Here is a 20,193-nt window from a genome sequence, read left to right as displayed (position 1 = left end):
TCTGAAAACTTAAGCTGAGATCTGAAGACAGAAAAGAATGAACTAGTGAAAGAAGTCAGAGGAGAGCATTACGGTCAGAAGGAACAGCATGTGCAAAAGTCCTGGGGCAGGAGAACGGTTGGAGGCACAAAAGAGGCACAGTGGGAGGGACAGGAACACAAGAAGAGGTGGGGGAGGTTTTTCTCCTTAGGGCCCCCGAAAAGCCATGGGAGGGAACAAAGAAGAGAATAATGTGATCAGGCTTTCTTCCCCAAAAGATTCCTCTAGCTGCTTGGGGGTGGGGGGTGGGGCAGAGGCTGCCAGGACACCCACCAGCAAGGGGTTGACACGAAGAGCTGGAGAAAGGCAGAGCTCTAAGGACAGTGGAAACCAAGAGCCAAGACCCCAGGGCAGGGACCACCGAGGGCCACCCCACTCCCCCAGCCCATCCTTTAGCCCCCACCCCTCTGGGCTTGCACCCCAGCCCCCCAGGCCTCTCTTTGCCTCCCAGTCCAGCCCTTTTCTTATTATTGTAGGACAGACTCCATCCATGACTCATCCAGGACTTGGATTTCTTGTTCCAGCCCCCTCCCCCTCCCCAGCTACTTAGAGCTCCATGAGCCCCTCACCATCTAGGAAGGCAGCCAAGAGCCCCTCCAGCTGGGGAGAAGTCTGGGGAGGAAGGAGCTGGGGCTCTGCCAGCTCAGGCGCCACCCACGCTTTCCTGCCTCTGATTTTGTTCATCTTCCCTCCTGCAGGGGGATTCCCAGTCTGCATCTGCATCACCCACCCCCCCAGGACCACCTCCTTTGGGAAGCTCTTCCCCACGCGCTACCTCTGATCGCGCCCCCTCTGCTCAACAACCCCGTCCCTCCACGAAGCCCTCAGGAGCCCTCTTCAAGGTGAGGGAGGCAGGGGAGTACAAAGATGGCACTGGGGACACAAATATGGTGACAGGCGGGAGTAGGTCGTAAGAGACAGGCGACTTCCGTGGAGGAAGTGATGGCACTGGACTGGCGGGAGTAGGTCGTAAGAGACAGGCGACTTCCGTGTTGTTGGGACGCTCGAGTGACTCTGCAGAAACACCCACGTGGCGGGGAACCGAAGCCTCCGGCCGGCGGTCGGTACCAACCTGCTGGCCGTGGGAACGGGCCGCACGTGGACCCTCCAACCCAGGATGGGTGGGGGGGGGATAGATAGAATGAATGGATAAAGAGTGTGTGAGGTAGGGACAGAGAGTCTACTGGGAAAGCAAGAGGGGGGTCAGATCCTGGAAAGCCAAAAGAAATTTATAATCCGGGACTGCCACAGTCATATCTAAGTTTTAGGTGGGCCATTCAGGCAGAAAGGTAGGGGACGATGGAATTGACGAGCCTTGGGGCTGAGAGCCAAGCAAGTGGCTGTGTCAGTCATTCCGGGGAGACGGGCTGCCTCGTGTCTCCAGACCCAGCTTCCCCCAGCAGCAGCCTGACTCTATCTATCCTTTGCACCCCGTGTTTCTGGCCCTGCCATTCCCCAGCCCCGACTGGCCCTCTGGGCTGTGGAGGAGGTCAAGACTTGAGCACTTCTCGGAGAGCAAGTCACCCTCCTCACTGAGTCTTCTTTGTGCGGAGGAAGCAGTTACCCCCTTGGCTCAATCTTCTGTGGGGACCCCATTGGCCCCCGGCGTGATGGGGAGCCACCGCCACCAGCCCCTCATGGGTTAGGTCAACCCTGAGATCCAGTCCGTCGGGATTATTTGAAATAGCCCAGCATGTGTCCCAGGGAAACGTATCTACAAATGAGCCTGACACATAGGAAAAGCTTTAATACTCATCCACCCGCGCTGAAATGCCATTTCTTGTCTATCAAGTTGGCAAAGGCTCAAAAGCTCGACAACACATGCTGGCGGGGCTTTGAGCAAACAGGCACCTTCACACATCACTGGTAGGAACGCTCACTGGTAGAAGGGAATTTGATGATACCTCGCAGAATGACAAACACTGTACCCTACGACCCAGGATTTTTATTTCCAGAACTTATCCTGAAGATACAATCCCAGAAATACCAAGCAACAACAACAACAAAAGACCTCGTGCACACATTTATTCACAGAGGCATTTTCTGTAATAGCAAAATATTGGAATAGCCATATCCATGTATAGGAAACGGGGTGAATGAACTATGATACCAAGCAAGGAATATCACACAGTCATGTAAGCAGGCAGGAAGGTCTCTATGAACCTATATGGTGATTTACAGCACATATGGTTAAGCAAAACCAAAGACAAAAGCAAAGTATAAAAGACTGTATATGGTGTGTTATTTTCCATGTAAGAAAAAGTTTTTCAAAACCATGTATTTGTGCTGTGTGTGTGCTTACTTAGTTAACTATGCAAAAATGTATCCAGGAAGGATAAATCAGAAACGTATTGAAAACCGTTACTCATGGGGCGCCTGGGTGGCTCAGTCGGTTAAGCGTCCGACTTCAGCTCAGGTCACGATCTCGCGGTCCGTGAGTTCGAGCCCCGCGTCGGGCTCTGGGCTGATGGCTCAGAGCCTGGAGCCTGCTTCCGATTCTGTGTCTCCCTCTCTCTCTGCCCCTCCCCCGTTCATGCTCTGTCTCTCTCTGTCTCAAAAATAAATAAACATTAAAAAAATTTTTTTAAATAAAAAAAAAAAAACGTTACTCATAAGGAGCTGGTGGTAACACCATGGAGAAGAAAGAGGTGGCAGTAAGATTTTTCTGAATATATTTGTATAATACAATCTTGACGTTTTGACTATGTAAACACTTTACATTTTCAAAAATTAAATAAAGGTACGAAAACCCAAACTCTAAACTTGAAAACAAAGAGAAAACATGAGCTTAACCATATGTCGAGTAAATAGTATAGCCACACAAAGAAAAGAATTCATTCAAGTAACTTTTGGCCAAGTAACTGAGTCCTGACCCCTTAGTGGGATAGACTTTATGGATAAAGAGAACAACAAAGAAATCCGAAACTTTAGGGGCGCCTGGGTGGCTCAGTCTATTTAAACATCCAACTCTTGACCTTGGCTCAGATCATGATCTCATGGTTCATGAGTTGGAGACCTGCGTAGGGCTCTGCACTGTCAGCATGGAGCCTTCTTGGGATTCTGTCTCTCCTTCTCTCTGCCCTTCCCCAACCTCAAAATAAATGGATAGACTTAAAAAAAAAAAAAGTAAAAAGAAATCCTGAACTTTAATATGTAGAAGTTGGCAGAGTATCAGGGCTATAATTCTGAAGCTACTGTGTGTGTTGAAGAAATGAGCAAATATGTTGACCTGGGAACCCAAGCCCTCATTATGGGAAAAGGAAATTAAAACTATGGAATGGAGGAAAGATCTGTGGCTCTGAGTTTTAACTGGAGACGTCAGTATGAGATCATGCTTTTTTTAACGTTTATTTATTTGTATGAGAGAGAGAGAACGTGAGTAGGGGAGGGGCAGAGAGAGAGAGAGAGACAGAGACGGAGACAGAATCCAAAGCAGGCTCCAGGTTCTGAGCCGTCAGCACAGAGCCCGATGCTGGTCTGAAACTCACAAGCTGCGAGATCATGACCTGAGCCGAGGTCAGCCGCTTAACCGACTGAGCCCCCCAGGCGCCCCTATCTCATGCTTTAAAAGACACGCACAGGGATTAAGAATCTGACTCTTGATTTCAGCTTGGGTCATGATCGCATGGTTGTGAGATAGAGCCCCACCTGGAGCTCTGTGCTGGGCATAGAATCTGCTTAAGATTCTCTCTTTCTCCCTCTACCATTTGTGCTCTCTCTCTCTCTCCCTCTCTCAAACAAACAAACAAACAAAAAACATACCATTAACCCCTCCCCCCCCCATACACACACCCCCTAGTTCTGCCCACTGACAGGACTAGGGAATTGCAAATACCCTCACAGCAATTAGCACACCCAGTGCCCAGATCTTGGTTCCTAAATACCAATCCTCACTAAATAAAACCCGCATCTTTAAAGAAGAGACCGATCCCAGGATAGAACAGGGAAAGCACAAGGTGAACCTGGGAGATCTCACATCGGAAAGCAAGGAAGCACCCAAGAATGGTGAGGCCAAGTGAAAGGGTCCGACTTAAAGGGCTTCCACTAACCAAAGTTCGGACCATTTGACCATCAAAAGAAGAATGATGTGGTTTCTCCCTGTTGGAGTGAGAGCTTACAGATAAGCAGGGATGGTGTGAGCTTACAGACAAGCAGCTAGTAGGTTAGAGCCAGAGATGGTACGAACTCATGCTTAGTTTAATATAGATAAAGATGAAGGGAGATTGAGAGACACGTATAGAAAATTACAGATATGTGTGTATACGGAACTCAGTACATACACATATATTTGCTTGCTCTATTAACTGAAGGAGCTTACAAGCTAATGATACCCCAGCAGCAACAAGCACACGTAACACCCACATCTTGGTTTCGAATATCATTCTCCAATAAAAGAAACCAGAGGGGGAAATCACTGATTCTAGGACTGAGGTAGGAAATACACAGTGAGCCTGGAAAAAGTAAGGAAGTGCTAAAAAAAACCAGACAAAACCCACAATGATGGAAGTATGGCACAAAGACCCAGGAACCCACTGGAAGGGTTCCTAATGACCAAAGCTGGGACGATCTGAGCAAGAAAAAAAACTGGATATCAATAAATGGGAGAGAATAGACAAATCTCCCACACACAAGAATTCCAAAGAACTTATGCAGATACCTAGCCCTTGAGGAGATGGAGAAGAACTCCCCAGTCCTAAAGCGAACCGTACTTGGTGACTTCCTTCCAAAGAGCATGTGTGGAAAGGAGGGAACAACAGCTTTACAGGGTATAGACCTGACCAGGGGATCAAGGTCAACATCAACACTGATGAGTCATGTTGATAGTTGATACTCCCGATACGCTGTAAGAACGGGACAATTAAGTTACAGACTGTCTCAGCCACCCTCCATTCTGACCCTACCTGCCTTGCAAAGAGGCCCAGAGACGGCAACAGTCTTCTCCAAGGCCACACAGCATGTCCATGGCAGCGTCAGGATAAGAATATACCATTCTGACCCCTAGCCCAGGGATCCACCCCAAAATCTGAGTGTTGGGAATGGCAGGGACCAGACAGGCCACTTTAAAGCATCACCAGAGCTGGCACAGAGAAGGCAGGGGGTGCTCAGAGGGTTAGTGGACTGTCCCCACATCACCTTGGAGTGTCAGAGCTGCCAAAAAGGAGGAAGTGGGGCTCCCCAAGCCACACCTGCCTCCAAGGCCACACCTTCGCCTGATTTACCCCCATCCCTGGGAGTCCCAGCAGTGCTGTCTCCTCCCCCGAAGTGCTAGTTCCCTCTGAGTCCTTTCTCCTGGCGGTGGCCCCTTCCCTCTGTGGCCCCACTCCAGGGATCTGGGGCCACCCAAGGACGCCCTGGGCCTCTTCCTGGGGTGAAGGGGTCTGGACAGTGTGAAAACACTGGGCAGATGGTGCTGTGGGGACGGCAACGGGGAGGGGGCAGGGTCATCCTGCCCGAGAACTTAGCTCGTCATGAAAGAGCTAAATTGTCTTGTGCAGCTGTGCTGGTCTTTCTCCCCCTTTCAGTCTCACAGCCCTGATAGGAGAGGGGACAGCCGCCTTCTTTGTGCCCGCACCCTCGTACCTCCCCCCCAGCCCTCCAGGGGCCATCAGGCGCCACCGTCCCCTTCTGGTTTCTTGTCAAAGCGGCATCTCGGGTCTGCAGGGCAAGACGGGGTCTGGAAAGCCATGGTGTCTAAGCTGTTGCCACATCAGAGTGGCCCTTGAGGGGCGCTTCACGCAGATATCCCCCCTTCACTAGGATCAGAACCCCCAGGGCTGGGACCAGAAACTGTATTTTTAATAAACACAGCCAGCTGGTGAGACATTTGGTTACACGGAGGAGAAAAACTAGGGTCCAGACAGGGACACAGACTTGCTCAGGGTTACAGAGCAAGTTTTATGGCTAGATCCAGGCTCATTCATTCATTCATTTACTGTATGCCAGACCCTATTCAGGCACTGAGTTTGGGCACGCTGAACAAAGCAGACAAAATGTTCGCCCTCGCGGACCTTACTTCCCGGTACGAGAGGCAAACCCACAGGGCTGGAGTGGTTGCTATCGCTGGGGGCAAAGGAGGCCCAGGATGGTATCAGGTTCCTGGTGGGATGCCACTCGTGATGGAGGCGTACCCGGATGAGCCAGACTGACGAGAAGGTGCCTTTGGATCGCAACTCTGGGCTCGAGCCTCGTGGGGGATGTCCGTGACCAGGAGGATGACGACCTGGGGCTCCCGGGAGATCTGAGATGGAGAGGGGGTTGGGGAGCTGGCAGCACAATGAGGGGTGGGGGAGACCCTTGACCCCCTGGTGGTTTGAGTTGGCTCATGATTGTTGAGTGGGAAGGGAAGGGGGCCCAGGATGGAGCCTCAGGAAGCCCCGGGGCTTAAGGGGTGGAATAAAAGCCCCCAAGAAGCCAAATCAGGAGTTGTCCGGGCCCCCAGGAGAGTGAGGAGAGAGCTGGGTGAAGGCACGGATGCTCCAGGCGGAAAGAGAGGCAGGCAGTGTTCAGGCTGCTCAAAGACCCATTCAATCGAGGGCTAAAATACGTGGTGGGAACTCGGCCGGGTGTTGAGCCGAATGACAGTGCTCTCGGTGCACTGATGTGGAGCTGTCTCCAAGGTCATGTTCCTTATATGTTGCTGGGTAGCAAATGGCTCCTCAACTCGGCAGCTTAAAGCAACAAGGAACGTTGACTGTTGCCCAGTTTTCTGTGGATGAGGCACTCAGGAATGGCGTAGTCGCACTGTCGCGGCTCAGAGTCTCTCATGAGGCCGTTGGCCAGGGCTGCGGTCACCCGAAGGCTTGACTGGGGCTGGCAGACCCGCTTCCGAGGCCGCTGGTCCTCACGGCTGCTGGCTGCTGCTGGCTGTTGGCAGGAGGCCTCAGTTCCTCATCCCGCGGGCGCTGCCTGAGCGGCCTCACAACATGGCGGCTGGCTTTCCCCAGAGCCAGTGACCTAAGAGTATGGAAACCACCGTGTCTTATGGCCTAACCTCGGAAGTCACACCTTGTTATTTCCTCCATGTCACAGTCCTATTCGGTGTGGGAGGGCACTCTGCACGGAGGCAGGGGTCCCCGGGGGCCACCGTGGAGGCCAGCCTCCACAACGAAGACAGTAAGAACACCGTATGTTTGGTGCACAGTGGTTTGTGGAAGTCTTTAGAAGGTCACCCATCTACCTAAGCACATGGTGCCTGTTTCAGTGAACACCTCTGAGAGGAGATGCTCTTTGTGGCTTGTCCCTTTGAATCTTACAGGTTCTTCCCAGTCTAAGAAATATATTAAAAAATAATAGGGGCGCCTGGGTGTCTCAGTCAGTTAAGCGTCCGACTTCGGCTCAGGTCACGATCTCACTGTCCGTAGGTTCGAGCCCCGCGTCGGGCTCTGTGCTGACTGCTCAGAGCCTGGAGCCTGTTTCAGATTCTGTGTCTCCCTCTCTCTCTGACCCTCCCCTGTTCATGCTCTCTCTGTCTCAAAAATAAATAAATGTTAAAAAAAAAAAATTAAAAAAAAATTACCAGGTGAGCAACAGGAGTGTCCACTGAGTTTAGAAAAAGGCCTTTCATTCCCTCCCACAACAAATATTTTTACTGAGTTCCTGCTATGTGCCAGGCATTGTCATTGGCACCAGAAACACTGGAGTGAGAAGAGCGAGGTCCCTGCTGTCACCATCTAGATCAGTCTGTAGGGCTGTGGTAACCAAGTACTATAGACCGGATAGTTTAAACAACAAAAACTTACTTTCTCCCCATTCTGGAAGCTAAGAGTCTGAAATCAAGGTGGAAGCAGGGAGGAAACGGAATGATTTGTTCTAGATCTCTCTCGTTGGCTTGTGATTGGCCACCTTCATGTTCGTGCGACGTGTTCCTGTGAATACACGGGCTCAAATTTCCACTTTTTATGAGGACACCAGTCATAGTGGATGAGGGCCCACTGTAATGACCTCATTTTGACTTCATCACCTCTGTAAAGACCGTATCTCAAAAGGACACATTCTGTGGTCCTGGAAGTCAGGACCACAGCATAGGAATCCAGCAGCAGGGCTGGGAGAGCGGGGAGGACACACAATTCAACAGGGTGAGGGAGACAGACAAGACACACAACACCTCTGGGGGATGAGGGGTGTAACGGAAAGAGAGAAAGCAGGGCGCAGGGGTGAGTTGGCCAAGGGAAAGGTGTTGCTCTCATCTATGGGATGGGAGGTTCCAGCGGCTGAGTGGAGAGGGTGGCCTGAGGGCAAGAAGCAGAAGTCAGCCCCCCCCCCCCCCAGACAAATGGGGCTTTGAGGAGGTTTGGCCAAGGAGAGGAGGAGGAAGGGGTGGCAGGAGGGAGGCGTGGGATCAAAGAGAAGGTTTATCTGATGGAGAATTTTGTGAGCTGAGAAGACAAAAAAAATCAGAAAAGGCAGGAGCCTCTTCTGGGAGCTGAGAAGAAGGGAGGGAGGCAGAGGGGGGAGAGGCAGGTGTGTGCGCCTGAGCATCGGAAGAGAGAGAAAGGAGGGGAAGGAGGCCACTTGTTGAGGGTGGAAGTACCAGAGGTGGGAGGCTGGGGGGAGCAGACAGCCCCAGGGTTTGACTGCAGGACACAGGAAGTTGGGGGTGGGGGGGCGTTGTATGCTCAGTTCCCAGGCTTCCCTCCCAACCCCACCAACCCCCCGCAGCCTCTGGCTCCGCGCCCCCCCCCGTTTCCTCCCTGTGTCCCCCAGGACCCTGTGACGACCGGCTGTGGGACTCTCCCTCCCCACCCGATGTCCACTCTGATCAATGGATGCTGTGTTCTCCCTGGCTCGCCTCCACGCGTCCCCCCGTCACAGGGACTCACAGGGACCATGGTCAAGGCAGTCTCCATCTGGCCGAAGGGAAGTTCTGCCTCCACATCTCTGACAGTTTTTGAGACTCTTAAGAAGCTGTGTTTTGTCTTTTCACATCCATTGGACTCTGCCCCACCTTCTGGAAACCCTCCGTTGACCCCACGGCTCACAGAACAGAATCCAAGTTCTTCAGAGGAGTTAGTCTCCAAGTCTCTGCATGGCTTGACTTCTGCAGGACTTGAACAGGAATCTTTTTATTTTGAAATAACTTTAGGCTTGCAGAACAGTTGCAAAGACGGTATAAAGAATTCCGATTTATCCTTCACCTCAGTTCTCCTAATGATAACGTCTTGCACAATCATAGCACGTTTGTCAAAACTAAGAAGTTAATGTTGGTACAATGATGTGTTGCTTTTACAGGAAATAAAAATGATTATGGATTTTTTTTTCATTTTTATTGTGGAACGTACCACAGAAAGAAAGGCGTATGTGTGCAGTTTGGAGAATAATGACAAATGTTCCTTCTTTTATGAAATTTCTGCTCACGTTTTTTTGTTCATTTTCTATTGTGTTATTTATTAGTCTCTTTGATTCATAGATGTTGTTTATATATTATGGATGCTACTCTTTGTCTAGTAATGAGAGTTGCAAACATCTTACTACAGATCGTGAACTGGTCTTTTTATTCTTTTAATGGGGTTTTTGATGAATGGAAGTTTTCAACTTGAAGGTGGCCAAACTTACCAAATATTTCCTTTATGGTTTAAATTTTTGGAATAATATGTTTAAAAGCTTTCCTCAAGGACCTATCTGTAAAGAGGCTGTCCTATATTTCATTCCAAAGCTGTAAGTTTCACCGTTTACATTTAAATCCTTAATCCATCTGGTATAGAGTTTTAGTGTATGGTGTGAGTTAGGGGATCACTTCCATTTTCTTCCGTCTGAATAGCCAATTATTCCGGCACTGTTTATTTGACAGGCCATCTTTTCTTCCCAGATTGGCAACGCAGGTTGGGCTGAATATCAGCTGCTCGTCTATGCAAGAGAAAGAAAAATATTAAAGAAAAAGTGAAATGAAATAAACTGGCCTGTGACTCTTAATGTCGGCAAGTCCACATCTAGGAATTTATCCAAAAGAAATAACTGTCAATGTGAAACAATACTTAGTTGCAGGATGTTGTTTGTAAGAACCGAAAAATAAAGACCATCTACTTGTCTGTCCAACAAGAGGGGATTGTTTAAATACATTTTTGCGTATCCATACAACGGTATGTTGTGCAGTAACCCAAAAAGATGTGGTGGGTTTTAACGTGGTAACACGGACGTACTGAAAACAGCAGGTGGTAGGACCACATATATAGTATAATCCTCTTTGTGTACTCCAGAAGATGTCTATACACGCATTACAAAGAAGAAAGGATTTACAGTAAGCTGTTAGTTGTTCCTCTGTATTATTTGAATTGTTATAACAATATGAAAAAAACACAAATAAAGGACCCCTGGGTGGCTCAGTCGATTAAGCGTCCAACTTTGGCTCAGGTCATGATCTCATGGTTCGTGGGTTTGAGCCCCGCATCGGGCTCTGTGCTGACAGCTCAGAGACTAAAGCCCGTCTCAGATTCTGTATCTCCCTCTCTCTCTAACCCTCCCTTGCCTGTGCTCTGTCTCTCTTTCTCTGAAAAACAAACATTTTTAAAACTTTAAAAATTAAAAAAAAAACACCACAAATAAATGCAATTCGTTCTTTTACATATTCCCCCCCCAAAATATGGTGTGTGTTTAGGCTCATACCATAGGATCTGGCAATTCCAACCTAAGGAATTTCCAAAAGAGTAAAAAAGCATAAGTTTACACCAAAGCCTGCACATGAATGTTTACAGCAGCTCTAATCATAATCACCCAAAGCCGGAAACAACCCAGATTCCTTCACCTGGGGAATGGATAAACAAACTGTGGTATATCCATACAGTGGATTATTACTCAGCTCTAAAAAGAAACACTGCTGATAGATTGTAGCTCCATGGTTAACCTCAGTGCACTATGTGAAGGGACGGAAGCCAGACTGAAAGGCTGCATATTCTGTGATCCCTTTTATATGACTTTCCGGAACAGGCAAATTTCTGGGAAAAGAAAACACCAGGGGTTGCGGGGGGGGGGGGGGGCTGGGGAGTTGGGCGGGGCTGACTACACAGGGGTACAGGGAACTTGTCGGGGAGGAAGGCGATTGGTGTTGATTATGGTGGTGATCACACGGCCGTGAGTCGGCTCCAAACTGAGACCTAAACGCTAGAAAGGGTGGCTCTTCCTGTAGGCGAATGACGCCTCAATAACAAAATGCAAACTGTAAGACGTGCCGCATGTTGTAAGTGAAATGAGCCAGCAATGTGAGAGCTAAAAAAAACACCTGCTGTGCGAGAACAATTCAATGAGATGGAATTAACATCCACAGTATCGTCAGATGAATATCCATGTCGTACAACTGTAAAATGAGCTTCCGTGTGTGTGTGTGTGTGTGTGTGCACATATGCACACACTGGTAGAAAGTCAAACTGCCAGATAAGCATCCTAAACGGTGTCCAGGAGTCTCTCTGAGCGCAGGGGTTACAGCTCATCTTTATTTTCTTTTGCTCCTGTGTTTGCTCATTTTCCCACGATGAGCACACTTTGTCCTGGCTCCTTGGAGCCGCTGGAGTCCAGGGCTGGCTTGGGGACGCTGGGAGGAGACGGCCACTCTGCAGCTGGGAAAACAGCAGCCCCCGAATGAACCCTGAGTCTCGTCCTGTCAATGTTTATTTTTCCTCCCTGGGCAGACAAGGCCGGGGACTGGAAAGAGGGACAGAAATTCAGACTCAGAAGTCTCGTTCAGGGCAGCCTGCCCCTAAGAGCCGGCTCACCCCTCCCTCGCTCCCCAGGCTCTTGTAGATAACTGTTAAGGTCAAGAGGGTGGCCTCTGGCGCCCGCCAGATCAACTCCCACTTCGTTACTTAGCGCTGTGTGTCCCTGGGCCAGTTACCTAACTTCTCTGTGCCTCCGTATCTTCCCCGGTAACACGGGGATAAAGATGGTGTGGACATCGTCAGGATGTTGTGTGTGCACATGTGCGTGTGTGCACGTACAAATAGCTTAGAAGGATACCTGGCTCATTTAAGTGTCAGTAATGCTTAGAAGGATTGTTGCATCGGGCGCCTGGGAGGCTCAGTCGGTCAAGCTTCCGACTTCGGCTCAGGTCATGATCTCAAAGTTTGTGGGTTCGAGCCCCACGTCGGGTTCTGTGCTGACAGCTCAGAGCCTGGAGCCTGTTTTAGATTCGGTGTCTCCCTCTCTCTCTGCCCCTCCCTCGCTCACACTCTCTCTCTCTCTCTAAAATAAATAATAAACATTAAAAATTTTAAAAAATAAAGGGATTGTTGTGGGAATCTAGCCGATAGATGTATGAGCCTACTGGCCCCATCCCAGGGCATGTGGCGGTCTCAGGGTCGCAGACCCGACACCCCCCGGATGAATTTAAAACGGGTCAAGTTCTTCACGGTGATTTAGAGCATCCTGAAGGGAATACGCGCAGTCTACAGAAACACTTTCTAATCTTTCCGTCTCTTCAGCCAGCCGCTTCCCTCGCCTCCATCTCTCCCACGTCTCTCGGGGTCCTCCTGCTCCAAACTCCCTTGGTTCAGCCAACAGGCATGTACTGAGCACCTACTGGGTGCCAGGAGCCATACTTAGGATAAATCAGGAAACAGGTAAGAATCTTCGCTGTTCACATGTAGATTCCAGATCTGTCCCCAGAGGGGACCCTAGCACCTAGAACCTTGGTCCTTCCCCACCCTCTTCATCCAGAACTCCAGAAAACCCTGCAGCCCCCTCCTCAGGTGGCAGGGGACAGAAGAAGCTGAGTCGGCAAAGCCAGACTCTTTTTAGCAGGCAGGGCTTGAGCAGAGACTGAGTTATCTCCAGCCATCAACAACGGTGTCCCATTACGCATGCAGAGCGCCAGCTCTGGCCCAGCAAGGGTGGCCCCAGTTTACAGCAGTCACCTCATCCCCAGTTGGACTGGCAGCAACTTGCGGGCAGAGCCCCAAAGTTGTTCACCCTTTGAGGAATGCATACCACAGGACAAGGGGCCCAGTAGGCTCTTGATGGCCGGCAGGGCTCTCTAGGGCGCCCCATGGACTGATCTCTCTTGGAGCCCGTGGACGGCCCACGTCAGAACCCACTGATGTGCTGGGAGACGTGTGGTGGCGGGGGAAGGGAGGCGCTCACTGGCCCAGCCAGGGTTTCCTCTGGGCAACGTCACAGAGCTCTGTCTCCGTCAACACCCACCTAGCTACCTCTCCGGCCACTGAGCCCTCAGTGCGTCAACGTCACGGGGCAGGAAGAGGGTGCGGTGGGAGGAGGCCGGGATGTGGACTTCTCCTCAGCCCCACCCCCTAGTCGCTCTGAGACCTGCCAACCTTCCCGACCCTCAGTGTCGTTATCTGTCCAACGTGAATGCTAACCCCTTCCTTGATGGAGAGAGTTAAATGAGATGTGGCATATGGAGCCATTTTGTGAAGGCTCGTCTGCCTTTTCTCTCCAAAAAGAAACCACCTTCAGACTCTCAGGCACCTGGGAACCGACCCGAGGACACTGCCTGTGGCGGGGCTTGTCCCTGTGGCCGCCTCAGGTCCTTAGAGCCACACGTGCGTGCCCTTGTACACAGCACAGACGCGGGTGTTGTTCCTAAACTGCAAGCAACAGAGAGCAACTGTGGCTAATCGGAGCAGAAAAGGAATTGCGCCAAGGATAAGAGCTTGACTTGTGGAATCACAGGAAGTTCTCCAGGCCTCTACCGCGAAGGCAGAGTGAACTTCTTAAAAATGAATTGAGCGGCTCGGGCGGCCACTGTGTGCGTTTGCGTCGAGTTCGTGTCCCATAAATGTTACCCGATAACGAAAGCACATCTCGGTTCCAAGTCCTTCCATGGTCCCAACTGTCACCAAGGAAGCCTTGGCCTCTAGGCTGTGGGTGCTCGCAGTGGGCACGGGGATAGAGGCTCTGACTTCTTTCCAAGGGTCTGCAAAGCCACGTGGCCATGAAGCATTGTCTGGGGGCCTGGCACACGTCCTCAAGTCAGGGGGAAGAAACACTCACCCCACCTGCCTCTCTGATCTCTGGCCCTTCCCCGACCCCTAGGAATTTGGAATTACTGCTCCGATCAGTCGGATTTAGGACGCCGCTAGGCCTTGGTGTCCTAGCCTCTGTGGCTGGAGGCCCAGGGTCCCTTTCTCTGTTCTTCAAACCGTGCGACTGGTTAGTAATCGCAAACTCTCTCCCTCTCTCCGCCACCAGCCAAGCCAGCCATCCTTGGGATTCCTCCCCCCACGCAGCACAGAGGCCAGCCCAAGGCCGGGACGAGAAGGGCTGGGCAGGGGGAAGAGGCCCGTCCCACTGCCTTCTGGCTCCTGCCCAGCCCAGCCACTGGCCACTGGCCCAGATGACAATGAATCAATACTTTGTTTCTGAACACGACGGTCTCTGGGTTCAGCTCCCAGGTGTAGTGAGGGCCGGGCAGAGTGGGGGGGTGGAGGGGGCAGGGAACGGGCAGGGCAACTTTTGGGCATTCAGAGGTCCCTTCGCCAAACCATCAAATATCATCAAAACACGCCCCCGGCTCCTCATGTCAAATGCCTGCAAAGGGGAGGCCAGAAAAATGCAAATTCATTTAAGAGTTGCTAAATTTGCGGTGGTTTTCGTCGGCCCACCAGCTGCAAATCCAGCTACGGGTCGTGGGCCGACGACCTTCGTACTTGAAAAACTTGGGTGGTCCCTGGTCCCCAAGAACAAGACCACGGCCTGGCCCCACGGCCCTCCCCCAGCACCTTCCCCCTTGCAGTCCACACTGCGGCCCCTGGGGATCTTCACCCTCCGTGCCTCGGCTCAAGCTGTTCCCTCCACCTGGTCTGTCACCCCACGACCTGGCAGGACGTCCTCTGTCCCCTCATTCAGAAGCCCTCGACATCCCTTTGCCACCTCTCAGCTGTGTGGCCCTGGGCAAGCTGGTTCACTGTTCTGAGCCTCAAGCTTCTCATCTGTGAAATGGAGCCAAGGAGACCTACTTTCAGGGATGGGGGAGGATTAAAAGGGAACGTTGGCCAAAGGCCTGGCTTCATTCCTGGCGCGGTTTAAGCCCTCCAAAGATGGAGGCTGCTCTTATGGATGGGGACCCTGGAGTCCAGAGAGGCAGGGCCACGTAGCGGCAAAGCCAAAGCCAGGCCCTTGTCCGTCACTGGCTTCCTCTCATCCCCGCCTGTCTGTGTCCCCGGCCTTGTGCTCTTATCACCCTGGGTAGGGCCAGGCAGGGATCATTTGCTCTTTCCCAGCAACAGTTCTCCTTGGGACCACCACCCTCGGCCCCCGGGGCTGGCTGAGCACAGGCGCCGATTTCCGCATGTGGCCGAGGGGACTTGGCCTTGGCTGTTGGAGGCCCTTGGCCATTTGGCAACCGTATGTTGCCTTACTTCCTGTGACCTTCCCTCGGGCTGGAAGAGGCCCAGCCTGCCAGAGCCCGTGTCGTAACAGAGGTGAAGCTGTTCGGAGAGAAAGAAGTGAGAGCCACGCTCTGTCCCTGCCGTCCCCTGGGAGGGCGACTCAGCTCTTTGCAGAAACTAACCTCTGTGCGCGGCCAGCGCCTTCAGTCTCAGAGGCCGGCTTTCCGCCAGCACCACACCCGGGTGGGCTGGCACTCCAGGGCCAAGGTCGCCTCCTTCTGGAAGCCTTGGGGGATCGTCAGGTCAGGCTGCGCTTGAGCTTCTCAGGCCCCAAACACGCATCATCTGGAATTCATGCTCTGGGTTCTGACCCTCCTTTCGTTTGTTCACCATTAAATATATCTTGTGATCTACTCTGGGCTTTGAAGCAATTACAACCACCACCACAACAATAATAATAATAGGGGCGCCTGGGTGGCGCAGTCGGTTAAGCGTCCGACTTCAGCCAGGTCACGATCTCGCGGTCCGGGAGTTCGAGCCCCGCGTCGGGCTCGGGGCTGATGGCTCAGAGCCTGGAGCCTGTTTCCGATTCTGTGTCTCCCTCTCTCTCTGCCCCTCCCCCGCTCATGCTCTGTCTCTCTCTGTCCCCCCCCCCCAAAAAAAAATAAACGTTGAAAAAAAAAAAAGAATAATAATAATAATACCATAAGGAAGATCTGCCCACACCTCCCCGACCAGGGAACCCCAAAGGGCCCGTTTATGAGACAGAGGCTCAGAAGGAGGCACTTCCTTAGTATTACAAGGTCGGGGAGACACCCTCTCAAGGGGTCATCCACACAGTGCAGCGTCTGATTGCCTTGTACATAGTGCACGTTGAGGTCAGACCTCCACGAAGGACTCTTGCTTGAGGATAAAGTGGGGACCCCGGGGGAACGCGGGGTTCAGCAAGGTTAGGCTACCAGCCGAAACTCACACAGCGGGCAGGCGGCGAGCTGGGATGTGGGCCCAGGTCTGTAAGGTTCCCAGCCCACACTCTCGACTGCTGTGTGGCGACCGGCCACTGCTCACAGCACCAGGAGGCTCCCAGAGGGGATGCGAGCCACGGAGTCCTCTCTCTTGCACACGTCAAGCCCAGATCCAAAGCTCAGAGGACGGAGAGCTCAGTCTGTAGCGCCCCTGCCATGTTTTCCTGGCGGTTTCGGGACGCTCCAGCCAGCCAGTGACTGAACTAAGACTACGTACCGAGCGCCTTCTCCGTGGAGACTGATTCACACATGAGCTCAGCCCTCAGAACACATCACACGACTGGCGCTGTCTCCCCATCTTTCAATAAGGAACCTGGATTTCGGAAAGGATTCTGTGATCAGGGTCGCACAGAGAGTGGGGTAGCCTGGTGGGCACGGCGGACCCACCAGCTCTAAACCCGATGCGCTTGCCTCTGGGAAAAGCTTCCCAAGGACCACAGAGTAGAAAGATGGACAAAACCTGAATTAACTATCTTGGATCCACCCCACCTTGGAATTCCTGTAGGGATGCTGTATTTTCCTTATGCTTGCAGCAATGGTGAGTCGGGACAGGAGTTGAGAGGACGGTGGGCAAATTCTAATCCTTACATATAGCTACACGTGTATTAAAATTCACAGATCGGAAAGAAACTATAGGAGGTAAGTATGGCATAATGTGAAGATTTTATAACCCTGGGTAGTCTATTCCTATCTACATGTGTGGAATATTTTACAGTAATGATAAGACCCAACAAAGAGGAGGAAGAGGAGCAAGAGGAGCAGAGGAAGAGGAGACACTGGAAGAGGCTTGCTTAGCTGCAATGGCTGGAGCCGCTGCAGCCATATTGTAGCCATGAAAGAAGCCAGGGTGAAGGTAGATCTGAGACGCCAGGATGACAGAGCAGAGAGGTGGAGAGATGGCAAATGTCTGCTAGCTGCTGAATCAGCGTAAACCTTCCTGTCGCTTTGGAGTTCTCTGAGATATTGTGCCTGTTGTGGAAGCCAATGTCAACTGGGGATTTCTGTGACTCGGTAGAGAGTCAGATGTGAAGCAGTGAGGCACCTCCATGGCCAGTGGCAGCACTGAAAAGGATTTGGCTGGGCGTGGAAGTGGGGGGGGGGGTGGCTTGTGCAGAAACTCTGCCAGTTGGCTTTAAGATTTCGTTTTGGTGGCAATGGAAGTCACAGTCACATGAATTCCATCATAACGCTCCTTTCCTGTCTGACACCCTCACAGATGCAACATCTGCCTGGGCCCAGGGGACTCGGGAATTTGGGGGCAGTGAGAGCTGCAAGTGTTCAAATCTGTATGAGATCATTTTTTTTCAAAATCTAAGTTTTTGACAAATCATCAGTCTAGGTGTCTCGGCTGCTGCTCAGCGCTCTCTTCCTTGTACAGACACAGGCATCTGACTCTGGGGGGCCAAGAAGGTAGAGCCAGGGTGAGGGCCCAGGGTAACGAGTCCTCCTGGCCATGGCTCCAAGTAAGCGGAAGAAGTCTTCTCTCCGTGAAAGGCGGTGTGACCTTGCCAGGGACACGATCGCTCAGTTTCCTCATCTCCAAAATGGAGAATAATCACCCCTCCCTCTCATCCCTCCCTCGAGGGCTGTTTTTAGGCTTGGAGATAATATATGCAAAGCGTCTGGCACATAGTAGATGCCAGGGGTGGCCACCGTTTTTTATTCTTAAGCAAGCCAGAAGGATTCTTGTTGTGGATGGGGGCAGGAAGGGAGAGCCTTTTAGCAGCAGGCAAAGAGAAGGAGAAACAAAACAAAACAAAAACAAAAAACCTCGGGTCTCACATCCTCCCGGCTCGGCGGGCGTCATTAGACCTTCATAAAATTAGAGGAGATGAGGAGGAGACAAGGAGACGGGGCACCAGGGGGCTGATGGGGACCCAGCAGGAGAGAAGCTGGCCTCCCCCTCAGCAGCCCCGCCCCTCCTCTCATCACCATGGAGACTGAACCGGCTGCCCGGTGGGGTTCCCGCCCACCCAGGGCCTGAGGCTGCGGCAAAGGGAGGGGCAGGGGCGAAGAAGACGGAGACCTGTCTGGAAAGCTGGGGTGGGGGTGTGGGGAGTGGCTACACCTCCCCCACCTCCCCACCCCCTGCAGGCGCTCAAGGACTCAGGCTGATGTGGAATATGCCTGACAACCTGCATTTGAGTCCCAGCTCTGCCAGCAGCTAGCTGTGTGACTGGGGGAAGAACACTTCCCCTGTCCAAGCCTCAGGTTCCACATCTGTCAAAGGAAGGGGGAAAAAGGAGCAAAAAAAAGCTTGGTGCAGAACACTGTGGGGCGTGGAAGCAATGACATACGGTGCGCGTAGAAGCATGTGGGGCGTGGAAGCAATGACATATGGTGCGCGTAGTGCTGGGGGGGGGGGGGGACATTCACTATGTACAGTTCATTGGAAAAAGGGAACTTTACAAAACTGACCAGTGTGGGCGCGCCTGGGTGGCTCAGTCGGTCGAGTGTCCGGCTTCGGCTCAGGTCATGATCTCGCAGTCCGTGGGTTTGAGCCCCACGTCGGGCTCTGTGCTGACAGCTCAGAGCCTGGAGCCTGCTTGGGATTCTGTGTCTCCCTCTCTCTCTGCGTCTCCCCCGCTCATGCTCTGTCTCTCTCTTTAAAAAATAAATAAACATTAGAAAAAATTTTTTTTAAAAAACTGACCAGTGTCATCCCATTTTTCTTTGTTCAAAAAACACGGAAGGGGTACTCTAAAACTCACTTCTGCTTGGTGTCTCCAGAATTGGGGATTGCATGCGATTTTTCTTCTCCTAGTTCTCAAATTTTGGCCAATGAACACGGATTACTTTTAAAGTCAGAGAGGCATTAATAGCTACCATTTCTGTGCTTATTATGCGGGGGCATTGTGCCCACTGCTTTGCATGATTTAAAGCCCTCTCTGTCTTCACAACCATCCCAGAAGTGAGGGTACTCTGATTACCCCCACTTTACCAAAGAGGAAATTGAGTTTCAGAGGGGTTAAGGGGCTTGACCAAGGTCAAACCACCAGAGAGTGACGGGGCTCAGATTTAAAACCACAGCGAAGCTACTGGCCTCCAAAGTTCGAGCATTTCATTATCCCCTACTGCTTCTTAGGACAAGAAAATACCAAAGAGTCTGTTTTTGAAAACTGTTTTACTATGGGAAATATCAAGGATATCAAAAGTGGAAAGAAAAATGTAACTGCCAGTTATGACGCGAATAAATTCTGGGGAGCTAATGGAGAACATGGTAAAGTACAGTTAAGAATACTATATTGTGGGGGCGCCTGGGTGGCGCAGTCGGTTAAGCGTCCGACTTCAGCCAGGTCACGATCTCGCGGTCCGGGAGTTCGAGCCCCGCGTCGGGCTCTGGGCTGATGGCTCAGAGCCTGGAGCCTGTTTCCGATTCTGTGTCTCCCTCTGTCTCTGCCCCTCCCCGCTCATGCTGTCTCTCGAAAATAAGCATTAAAAAACAGGCATACAATTTTGTGTGACCATTATGCCTCAAAAGGATGGGGGGGGGGGAGGAAAAGGTAATGAATCCTGATGTTCCTACCCCACAGCTTCAAGAAGGTTTGTAGGTGGAGGGATTTGGGCGGGGGCTCAGAGAAGGGGGTGGGGATACTTAGGGAGGGGATGATGCCCAGAGCCAAAAGTCTCATCCTGTTACACACAAGCGTGCGCACACACACACACACACAGTGCCCCCCTCCCCCGCTACCCCCCCCCCCCCCCCCCCCCCCCCCCCCCCGCTCTCAGGCTCCACTCTGGCCACCTCTGGGGCTGTGGCTTCCCCCTCTCCCTCCCCTGCCTGGGTTCCTTCCTCCTTTCTACATTTTACTGGTTTGCATTCCCCACCCCACCCCCCCTCCCCCCACCCCTGCCAG

This window comes from Prionailurus bengalensis, chromosome A3 (assembly GCF_016509475.1).
Source record: "Prionailurus bengalensis isolate Pbe53 chromosome A3, Fcat_Pben_1.1_paternal_pri, whole genome shotgun sequence".
Classification (NCBI taxonomy): Eukaryota; Metazoa; Chordata; class Mammalia; order Carnivora; family Felidae; genus Prionailurus; species Prionailurus bengalensis.
Note: the sequence above shows the minus strand (reverse complement) of the source record.